This window comes from Onychomys torridus, chromosome 20 (assembly GCF_903995425.1).
Source record: "Onychomys torridus chromosome 20, mOncTor1.1, whole genome shotgun sequence".
In the NCBI taxonomy this organism is placed as follows: Eukaryota; Metazoa; Chordata; class Mammalia; order Rodentia; family Cricetidae; genus Onychomys; species Onychomys torridus.
The window spans coordinates 34,831,215-34,843,647 of NC_050462.1; the positions used below are offsets into that span (position 1 = coordinate 34,831,215).

The window sequence follows — 12,433 nt, forward strand, 5'->3', positions numbered from 1 at the left end:
ACTCAGTTTAATTACAGTTTTTTGCTGCATTGTGGGTGGGAGGTTTTTCAGCAGGCAGAGGCAACTTAGGACATGTTAGAAAAAAAAAAGACTTAATTTGTTTTCTACTTTCTCTTCTATCTCCAACAACTTTCCTTGTAGATGTAGACCAATAAACTAATCTTACCTTTGCCCCCCAAATATGCATCTATAATCTATGGCTCAATGCTAGTAACTTACTTGAGACTTGTTAAATTGAGTTCTCTTAAATAGATCCCCTCCCCTGACACACACCTTTCAAAGCCCATGAAACAAAGACAACCATCACCTGTTTCTGCATATTTTTTCAAGTACAAAATCGACAGAAGTTGTATAGTTTATAAACAACGGACAGTGTCCTGAATCCCACCCCTAGCAAATTGTAGTCACTGAGCAGCAGGTAGAGAGAAGAAAAAACTTGTTTTGAAAAGAATTAACTGCTGCAAAGAAGTATGTGAGTAACCAACAGGCTTTTCAAGGGTAATTGAAATCATGAGCACCAGTGTCCTGGCTCCAGGGGGCTCTGAGTTACATTGTGACAGTAATTTCTGTGCTGTTTCAGAAATACAGTGTTCACACAAAACGCTGCTGTGCCTCGTTCCACCAAGTAGTCAAAAGCGATTAGGTGAATGTTTTAAATAAATCTCATTTTGTAAGTCTATGCACATTGAAATATAAGTTCAAATAACCCCAAATCATACTTAAAGTTTAGAATGTGTGGGTAGTACGTTTGACGAGACTCTTGGGTATAGGCAAGCAACACCTACGGCGTGTGACCCTACATCTGCCTCAGAGTTGGAATAAGGAATTACTTAAGCAGCAGCACACTTTTGCCAAGATTCACAAATGTTACAATCCACTTTGAATTCGTGGCAAAACAATGCTTCTGTTGGCTTTTTTCCGATCATAAATAGGAGAAAAGTAACACGATTTCTCTTCAGTGGCCCAGATTCATGTAAGTCTTTCCAATAATTTCACCTCTAAATGCAGCAGAAGAGCACAAAGCACAGATGAACATTTAGGTCAGAATCCAGCTGTAGGATTCAGAGAGGGGGAAAATGGACTAATTTATACACCAGGCTGAGCAATAATCGGATACTTCCCAGGGTTTTAGAGCATCTGGAAAAATCTTTTAGACATGACCCATTCCTTTGGTTTTATCTTTTCACTCACTTCTATCTAACATGAGAAGCAAAAGAAAAGGCAGCTGTGTCTTGAGAATGTTGCAAGTTTACCCAGAAGAACCCAGGATTTTCCTACTTGACATCCATCCCAATGTTGAATACTGGGACTTTCAGGATTCCAGCACTTGCTCCATCAAAATCAGCTAACATCCAAGTACTTTGGATTTCCGTCTTCAGAATCATGCTTCATTACCCTGCGATCTCCAAGGAATAAAAGAACACTGCTAAGTTCTGAACTGTTTTTGCATTTCTCTGGATGTGCAGTGAGGTGAGGAAATTGAGCCATTGGAGTCCTACTTGGAAGAACAGTTGACAGACCTGGGTTCTCTTCTCTCCAAAGACAGGGCAACCAGCAAAACATTTCTTCTCTTTCTGTCGGATTCCCCCAACCCATTGCCTACTTCAAGATCTTAGCAAAACTCTGTCTGCTACAGACACTACCTCACTGACATTGCCACTTCGTTGGAAATTTCACTGAATGGAAGCAGTAAAGTCCTCTGAGTAAACATAAATTGTGCTGTCAGTATACATGAGAGACCCTTAATGACTTAAGTCTGTGGTCCAGCTAGTCCGACAATGGCTGTGTATGAACAGAAGGTCTGAGAATCCAGTAGTTGTTCAGTCCATGAGGCTGGATGTCTCAGCTGGTCTTCAGTGCATGCTGGAATCTTGAAGGACTAGGCTGTAATGCCAGTGAAGAGATGGACTTTCTAGAGAGATGAGAACAAGAAGGCAAAAGAATGAACCTTCCTTCTTTTATGTCCTCATGTAGGCTTTCAGAAGATGGTGTCATTCAGATTAGATCTGGATTAAAGGTGTGTCTTCGTACCTCAAAGGCCCAGAATAGAAGTATATCTTCCCACTTCAAAATATGCAGGTATGCCTGCCATTTTGGGGTTTTAGTTAATTCCAGATGTGGTCAAGTTGACAAGCAAGAAGACCATCACAAGTCCACCTCTTGTCAACTTGACATATAATTATGTCTCCTTGTATCATGAATAATTTCCAAATGAAAACAGTAAGCAAGTCATAATAACACCTAAACATAATATAACTATCTCACATACAATTGCAAATGCATTATATATTCAACCAGGTCATAATTATGCCTAATATGGTATAACTATCCCACATGAACAACAAAAGCATTATAAATTTAGAAATTTGGAACAGGTGGCAATGTTCCCAGAAGTACGTTCTTTTAGTATCTCAAACTTAAATGTGATCGTCATACCATTGATACTCTCTTAATTGATGTTACATCACATGATAAGGAAATTCAGGAAAGAAAACACAAATATCTGCACAAACACATTCTTAAAATATGACAAAAGCACTCATGTCAATTATAATCCTCATTCTGCACCTGGTCACATGGCTCTAGCTGGCATTTATAACTAGCTTCATCTACTACACATTCTGTATTTCCTCCCCCTTTGGCAAGCACCTCACAGGTTGATATAAAAAGTAGGCAAATATGGATATAAAATAACTGGAAATAAGAGCTTCTGGTGGTTATTCATGAGGTCTCCCCTGCTGAAATTATGTAGAAGGGGAAAATGGATTCTTCCTTGATTTCTGGAAGGCTCCAATCCCTTCCTCAGAGTACTCTGTCCTCGGTAGGAGTGAGGATTGTGCAATTGTTGATTGTCTTAGACTGGACGTGACAAGTAGCCTTAGAATCCAGAACACTGGATGGAAGACTTTTCCTAATTATAAGAGCTTGATGGGTGCTGTCAAGATATTTTGGTTCAGAAAATATAATTATTGGCTAAATTAATAGTTTTTCATATTAAGCCATTAGAAAAATTCAAGAACAAGAGTATGCCATGGCCAGTCTAGAAATACTTATGAATATTTCCAAGAGAGGCAACACAGGGAAAATTTGTTTCCTTAAATTGAAACATAGAATCCCAAAAGATGATGGATAAATGTCATGTGACAGAATAAATCCCCCCTGAATATGTATTTGTCCACAGTTGCTTTCAAATAAAAGGGAGGCACTTTTCAAGCAAAAACCCATCAGTTGGTACCAGGACTACAATATCCCAACCATAAAGCCAGTGACCTTTACACCAAGCCTTTCTTTGGGTAACCAAAACATTCCAGTGGTGAGAATTTTGAGTATTTCTCTCGTTAGTCAACATAGTTTCCACACAGTGATTCAACTCTGATGCATCTGGGGTAAGAGATCTACTTTGTAAATTGGGTGTGACTCCTAAATATGGGTGGAAGAGGTTTTCTTCTGGAATGCCACTGAGTAGAATTGTTTGAAGTTGGTAGAGATTGATTTTTCCAATACCTGAGTTCTTGGGGGAAGGCTCAATAGAACCTTCTATAATTAGAAAAGGCTTAGCTACAGATCCTGGGTTTAGACTCCCCAGTTAACACAGGCTCTTCTATGCTTATTTGAAAGATTTGGAGAAGTTGGGGGGGTTGGGGTTCCAGCACTTTTAGTAGCTCCCTATCTTTGCCACAAAGCAAGAGCCGTCCTCTTTGTGTGCAGTGGGAACAGAAAAGTTCTCTGAGGTGTCCGCTGCCTCAAGATTCCATTTACCCTGTGACTCACGCCACTCCCACCTTTTCTTGGTTGAAAACAGCCTGTGTTTTCTGTGTCTAGACTCAACAGTGAAGTCTTACTCCTCCAACATGCAAATGATATATATTATAATAATTTACATATCCAAAATTATTATAGTAATTTTCTACAATAGGGCTTTGAGAAAGCCATACCCAAAGACTTGAAAGATACTTGCTAGATATCTACCAAATCAGTTTCATACTCAAGGATAAAAGTAAGGGTGAGGTTGGGATGTATTTCCATCCATTGCTGTAGCCTATAAAGTCCCTTGACATGATTTCTTCCTGACATCAAAATTCCCTTTCCTATAGACTTAAGATAGATATTAGATTTGTTTCCTGACATACCAGTGAAGCAGGGTCTTCACCGTCACTGTTGGTGGTATTCTGGTTATTGTCATTCAATACTTGTCCCTGTCACCATAACTTTATTCCCTCCCTTTAAATGCTTTTCCATGATTACTCAATTGACAAATGACTGAAAATATAAAACTAGAGTTCATTAAGAAGAAAGGAAGATATACATTCTTTAAAGACCTCATACCCCACTTCAAGTCTGAAGCTAGAGAAATGAACCAACCTAGATTTGGCTAAATTCGAAGACTTCCCATTGATGTAGAAGAGAGATCTTAAGAACTAACCCCCTCCCAAGATGGGGCGGGGGAATAAAGCATATAAAAAAGAGAGCTCATAAAAGCAATATTTTATTGAAAAAAGTTAGTGTTCCTTTATCATACAGCCCTGGGCTTAGCAGTTCAGCTTTGAGATGTCTTAGATGCAGTAAGGCATGAGTGATAACTTGTTGGTTCCTTACTCCTTAGGGCAGAGCAGAAACACGTCAATAGAATTAGCTGTTCTATATTGTAAAGAGAAGAAGGTATACAGAAACACATGTCCAGTGGCTTAAACACAGACCTGAGAGACACATACCATTTATGTCTTTAATGCAGGTGAAAAGATGGAAGGTCTTGAAAAACACGGACCAGCTAAGTAGTTGGTACTCAAGTCAGCGCCTATGCTTTATAGACCAGGAAGCCTATTTATTAAGTCTTTTTTTTTCTTCTGAATTTGATTTTCAAATACTAAAGCAGTATGGAAGCTGGGAGGACTTCTAGTATGTATTGAATATTCTATATCTGAAATCTTGGGAACTGCAAATATTTCATATTTAGAGATCTTCCAGAGTAGTTTTGGAGTATCTGCATATACATGATGAGATATTTTGGGGGGTGGGGTAGGATACAAGTCTAATATTAATAGATTTGTGTTTCATATGTACCTTGTACACATAGCCTAAAATAAATTAAATTTTTTTTTTTTTAGTTTGCCTGTGACTTTTCACATGAGATTGGTGTGGGGCTTTCTGTATATCATGCTGATGTTCTAATGCTTTGGAACATGTTGTGTAGCGCGAATCTTAACAGGTCATATTAATAAAACAAACTTCGGGCCAGGTATTGGGGTGAAGCTGGAAGATCAGAGAAGCAGAACAAGCCACAGCTTCCTCACCTCAACAATTCCTCAGGTGATCCAGTTTCCTCAGAGTGGATGCCTCTCAGCTGAACTGTGCTGCTCAAAAGCCTAAAAGCTTAACCAGCTCTAGTTCCTGGTTTCCACGCCATATATACCTTTCTGCTTTCTGCCATCACTTCCTGGGATTAAAGGCGTGAGTCACCATGCCTGGCTGTTTCCAGTGTGACTTTGAACTCACAGAGATCCATGCCTCCAGAAGGCTAAAACTAAAGGTGTGAGTGCCACCATTTTCTGGCCTCTGTATCAAATGGCTGTTCTGTTCTCTGACCCCAGATAAGTTTTTTAGGGTGCACAATATTTTTGGGAACACAATACCACCACAATGTTGGGTTTTCAATCTTCTGATTAGAGATGTTCCGTATATATGGGTAAGGTAGTAATCAGGCAATAATAAATACCAACCCAATAGCTGTGTCTTCCATCCTTCTGGAGAGGACTCTAATTTCCGCATTGGAAAAGATACCTTCGGGACACACTCTCTTCTGGTTCGAGGTGGTCGTGTACAACAGTGTAGTATGTCCACCGCTAGGCATGTTGGACAACGCTTTTCACCCCTCTGTTTTCCTGTTGTCATCCATTCCTCCCACTATACAGACACAAAGCTGTAAAGCTTGAATGAGGAACAATACTCTGCAACTGCGAGAGACTAACATGAAGGTGAAGACCAAAATGCTAAGTATTGTAGAGCTGAAAGATGGCAAAAGTCTGATTCTTTATGGCCACGAGGCCATAAGTCTAATTATAGAGCCAACTCCCACTCCCCTTTTATACTTAACACAGTGCTTGAAAGATGCTGTCAGTACATCTTTAATTACTGTCATGAAAATTCCTAGGTATGTTTAAGGTTAAAAGAGGCTTATTTAACTTACGCTTCTCTGTTTCACGGTCTTGTATTCAGTGGTGGTCTTCATGCCAATAGAATCCTGATATGGTACAGAGCAAGGGGCCCTCCCATGGGTCTTCTCCAGTTTCTTTTCCTCCTCCTCATAAAGCTACAGCATTTGATCATCAGGACCATATTGTGATGACCTTATCTAATCTCCATTATCTTCTAAGGGCCATACCTCTAAACAGCATTTTTGGACCAAGTTTCTATTTCACAATCCACAAATTTCAACAGATGAATCCTTGAGAGATACACTAAAGCCATGTTCAAAATGTAAGACTCCATTAATATCTCTATAAATATTTACAGTTGAGTGAGAGAGAAGGGAGAGAGGGAGAGAGGGAGGGAGAGAGAGAGAGAGAGAGAGAGAGAGAGAGAGAGAGAGAGAGAATAGGTAGATAGATAGATAGATAGATAGATAGATAGATAGATAGATAGATAAGATCCCAACTTGTGTCCCTGGCAACTGTGTGTATGTGCATGTGCATGTGAATGTGTATTTGTCTGGGTTCCAAAGATAAAAGAGTTGGAAGAGGGACAGAAGCATTGATTAGTCCATGACAGACATTTTCTATTTCCCTCTAGGCTCTACTTCTCATTTTTCACCCCAGAAGACTCCCAGAGGACTGTTCCATATGGAATGCATCAAGAATTACTTGCCCTCCACCCATCTGTTGGGTTTGGCAAGTAGAAAGCACTGGCTAGGGATCGGGAGAGCAGGAGGGAAGTATGATCAGGATTTATGCCTAGACCTTCCCAGATGTTCCTTAATGAAAGGCCACAGCTCTTGGAGATGCCATATGCTACACAACCCACTTTCTAGGTTGCTATGGCCACCTCCTTCCTCTGTCTCTATGGGGTGGGGTCTAGGATGGTGATGGTTCATCAGTTCATTCCTTCTCAGTTTTGCTAGACTCTGCTCACATTTTTGAAAATGGCACCTTTAGGAAATCTCCATAAATTGCCCAGGAAGCTTCAGACATAGAGACAGAACTTGGCATGAATGGGAGAAGCTGAGTTGCACCAGGCAGTAGCAGGTAAAGGACTGTTGGAAGTTTCAGAAAGAGAGGTACAATGCAGCAGGCAGAGCCTGGACCGGAGTATGTGTGCTAGAATCCCAGCTCTGACCCTTCTTATTTGGGAGCAGCTAGTTTCCTTGTCTATAATATATCATAATACTATTATCTGCCTTATGAAATTGTAGTCAAGACTGAATAGAGTACACATGCAAAGTACATCAGTCCTGGGACTTTGTAATCAATCCACAAAAGTATTGATAGTAATTATTATTAAATGCAAAAGAACAGACAAGATGCTCATTGCTTCAGAGGACTTCTGTGGAGACCGATGAGATCCAGTCCAAATGAGGGGACTGACTTCATAGTTTGATATTCAACAGCTTACAACGTTTAACCCTTGGCTCTTCCTCTTCTATTCTGCTTGTGGACAAGCTGACAAGAAAGCCTAATTCTGTTTTGGCCTAAGCCAAAGCCCAGTTCTATGCCCGTATTCCCATCACTGTCCTGCTCTCCCCAAAACACCCTAATGATGTGTATAATAAGCCTTTTTATGTAACTCTGGTACTAGTATCAAAATTACTAAAAAGAACATCCAAAATAAACTGGATCGGAGCCCACCTGCCGCTCTATGGGGGACATAATAATCCTCTACTTTTAAAAATCCACTGCAGCTAAAACCACAAGTCTATCATCCACCCTGTGAGAAAAGGAAGAACATCTTGGGCAAATGGGGTTTACCTTCTTTCCGTAGTAGATGAACATCTCAAAACTAGAAAGTAAGTTGGATGATAGAAAAGAAACTTCTCTCCGGGCTCTGTCCTAGTGGCGTAGGGGAGCATAGGGTTCTACCCTGTGATGTACAGTCCCTCACCACAGTGTTGGAGATGAAGCTGGGCTTTGAGTCTACACCAGCATATTCCTACAACTTCTCAGAGTCCTGTGGATGATGACTGAGGAAGCAAACCATGCAGGAAACAAAAGTCTGAAAAGAAAAAAAAAGAAAGTTCTAGTCTTCCCCATTGTGAATGGCAGAGTGAGGTAGACACCATCTATCTCATCCGGATTATTTGATGGCCCGTTACATTCGTAGCTCATCCCCTGGCATGACTCAGCCCAGAAAGGTACCCAAACCTTCAGGAACAGATATCAGAATTACTGGAGCATATTTTCAAAATTATGGATGCAGAGAGCTCTCAGTTCCAGACCTGTGGAGTGAGAATTTGCTAGGCAGTTTCAGGGAAGAGTGAAGTTAGAAAGTTATACTAAAGTTAAGTTCCCCAGCAGATCCCAATGGATAGTTAGATGGAGAATTATAAAAGACACACTGATTTTTGACGCTGCTCTTTGTTTATAATAGCTTTTATGATTTTTTTAAGAATTATATATGTGTATATAGGTACCCCTGAACATGTCCCCTTCTCATCCTCATGTTTTTTTCATTTTTTTATTTTAAAAAAATAGTCCACTGAGTCCAATTAGTGCTTCACCCCCAAAGAAAAATGACTATTTATGCCCATCAGCAGTCAACTGCCAGCCGCTCCTGTGGGGTGAGGGCTTCAGGAGCCACTTCCACACTGGCTTATATTAACAGCCACAATCTTGACCACAGTGGCATTCTGACCCTACTGTTTGCCACAAGCTCCACTGGACAGTGTGGCTGCTTAGGACAGAGTATACCCGTGCATTTACTTTCCCCATCTATAAAGTGGGTTAAGGTTGGAATGTTGAAGAATATGGCCATTAACCCAAAGAAATACCAAATACCATATATCAGGGTTACTTCGACCAAGGTGAAGGACTCTGCTTGTAGTTTTCTTATGAACTAGCCCAAACATCAAAACAATACAAACTACTCATGCCATAACCATTTCATACTAAATATTATTGACAATCATGGCCGGCACAAAATAAAATGACAATGATTAAAATTGCATGCAGGGAAACTTATAGAGATGAAAATGTGACCGAATCTCTGTATCTTGATGCTCACGTTTTTACATGAAAATACCGAATAGGGGAAACTTAGACTTGGCAGACATAATCAACACCAAATAAAACAGCCAGGAGCTAAACTGGCACATGTAAAGAATTGTTATTCCCTAAAAGTTGACAGAAGAATCAGAATTTTTGCTGTTTAGTATGAATAATTTGACCCATGACAATTGGATTTAGTACAAATAATAACCATAAAAGAAAAATTGCAATTACAGGAACTATAATCATTAAGTTTTGATATGAATAGCCACAAAAGTATCCCCATATTAAATAATATAGTCATTTAAACCTTATGCGGAAAATAATTCAGTCCAGTGAAAAGAATTTCAGTAAATTAAAATTGAAAATGGAAAAAATTGGAAATGTATTAGTGTTTTAGAATACAATTTTTTATCCAAGAATTGAAACAACAGAAATTAGAATTAAAATGCTCTTAAACTGCAAATTTAAAAATATTCTATAATTATTCATGTAAGTAAAATTCTGACATCAAAGTTTCTTTTTGTTCCTTAATGTAGGAATTAAAATGTCCTTGGCTCAGGATGTGCACAAGGTCAAAATGAAATGGTTGGACCCAAAGAAAAGGTCACAGCTCCTTTTACTTAATGCTTTGTTGGGTAGTGTGAAGAAAGGAATGGTCAGGCGAGGGACAGAGTCAGCCCTCCTATGCCCATGCCATCAGGGCCGGTTCTCCCTTGAGGGCATGTGCGGCAGCTGTCTTGCTTCACTATCGAGTGAGGGGCAGGGCCATCTTCCCCAGGGCCGGGAAGGTCAGGGCCGGCTCAGCATGGCCCTCTGATTTCCTCGTGCATGGCTCATATGGCCTCCCCAGTGGCCACACAGGCCACAGACATCAACATAGACCCCAGCTGCAGTGGAACCATGGACCCAGATGTGGCACTTGACAGCAGCTACATCATAGCAGAGGACATCATAGCTCCAAGTGGCAGCAGAGGCCACTTAGATCAGGATGACTCTGGCCGTGGCACTGCCCACGGCCAGCAACAAGGCCACAGGTTGTGGCACAAACCCCAGGTCTCTGTGTAACCTTTGGTGGCAATACGGGCCTCAGACATCAACACAGACCCCGTCTGCCCAAACATGCTGCTGAATTTGGAAGTCACCATTGCCCCAGGTGGCAGTGCAGGCCACCCAGACTGGCAAGGCACCAGCAGCAGCAGGGTTCTGGGACTCCAACGTGGGCCAGTTGGTATTTCGCATGGCCTTCAATGGTAAGAGGAGCCTCAGACATCAACACAGACCCAGGCTGCAGTAGGGACGTAGACCCAGACATGACCCTCAGCTGCATTGGCCTGGACCAATGAGCTCAGCTACCACCCAGGTCCATAGCCAAGCCTTGGGCTGGTCCATCTAGGACCTGCTGAAGCTCATGTAGGGACTGGTTCTGTGGAACAAAATCCACAGGATCTACCTGACTCTGGGTGACCATAGAATATCTGAGATGCATTTCATTGAGGATCCAGGGATGATGGAGTACCAGAAACCAGAGGCCTTGAACCAGACCAGCAATTCATTGCAATGGACATTTACAAGTAAAGGTGATTGGACAAAGTGTACACTCTGTGACACACCGCAGCTACCAACATCACTAGGATGAATGAGGAGATGTTGCAGAGTTGAGAAAGACAGAGGTATGAAGAGGTTTTTATTGTTGTTTGTTTGTTTGTTTGCTTGTTTTCTTGTTTTGTTTTGGTTTGGTTTAGTCTGATTTTTTCATTTTCTTTTGGGGAGAATGCTGCAGGCATGAGGGGCTGATATGGGGGGACTGGGAGGTGAGAGGAATTGGGATGCATGAGGTGAAACTCCCAATGAATCAATAAAGAAATGGCGTTAAATTTAAACAACAACAACAAAAAGAATGGTCAAGCTTGGACCATGGGATGAAACTGAGGAGCATGAGCAGTGATACACAGCTCTGCAGCCCGAGGTGCTTGGACCACCATGTGGTCAACCATGCAGACCACAGAGAAAGAGCACAAACATTCATCCATCCTTCACTGAATTTTCCTCCAGCTCCACTTCTCTTTATCTAGTTTTGGACTAGCAATTCCAAGTCTTGAACTCGTCGGAAATAACAATTTTTTTCAAAATGAAACTTATAGTATAATAAAAAGGACAGCTAAAAGGAATGTTGACAGGATGTGGAAGAAATAGATCCTTGTGTCAGCTGGTGGGATTGTGAAGTGGTGAAGTCTCCTTGTCCACAAATGCTTCTAGTAACATCATTCATAATAAGAGACACTGGAAGCAGTCTAAGTGAGGATGGATGAATGTGTGGACAAGATATTGAATATTGGCTCCCAATAAGAAACAGATAACCAATCCAGGCTATAACAAGGATCATCTTTGAAAACATGCCAAGGGAAAGAAACCAATAACAAATGACCATAGTGTGATCAAACCCCATTCATATGAAATGACCCAAGAAGGGATATCTATGAAGACAGAAAGTAGACTAGCGTCTACTGCTTTTAATCCTCTGTGTTTGCTTCCATGTTTTGGAACTATTGTAGTGAAACAGAAACTCAGACAGGGCCTATGTTTCCCATGGTTCCTTGCATTCAGTTCCTGCCACTTTCTAATTCGGAAATGTGGAATATGAGCAGAAGCTGCATGTGTGGTCAAGGTGATGAGGCATTTGTTTATGTCTGTTCTTTTTCCTCTTACCCAGCTGATTCTAAACAGTCAACAAGAGGAATGGGGTACTAAGATGGAAAATTCCTGGGTCCTTAAATCCCTGTGTGGGAAGCCCCCAGCTGCCACTGGGTATGCTACAGTGGACTGATCATCTCAGGGAGAAATAAGCAGCTTATGTTAGGCTCACTAAACAGAAGTTTCAATAGCCAGTACACTTTTGATCATCACAAAACAACAAAAGGCATCTTTGTCATCTGTTATCATTTTTGTGGTTTTGAAATAAAATGCAGTAGAGACCGGGGAAACAGCCAAATATAGAAAGCGAAAGGTAGAGGTCAGGGATGGATGGGGGTGGAAGGCTGACTTTCCTACTGGAAACCTTACTGTTTATTCTACACATTTATAGCTTGACATGTCTTTAGTTATTGGTGCACTTTGTTTAACCTGAAGCTTATGATACAAATACCATATCGATTCTGAGCCATCTGCGCAATTTTTTAGTTCTAGTCTCTGTATTGCAAGCCTACAGTGAGAGAGACAGTAAGGCAAACAAAAAATCC

The 12,433-nt window shown here is 40.9% G+C and overlaps 1 non-coding gene across 1 annotated transcript; it reads left to right on the plus strand.

Moving 5' to 3' along the window:
* Positions 1-7,996: 7,996 nt before the first annotated feature.
* LOC118571302 lies at positions 7,997-8,200 on the plus strand. The gene has a single exon (XR_004943338.1). It is a non-coding gene; the product is annotated as a small nucleolar RNA SNORA73 family (small nucleolar RNA).
* Positions 8,201-12,433: the final 4,233 nt, after the last annotated feature.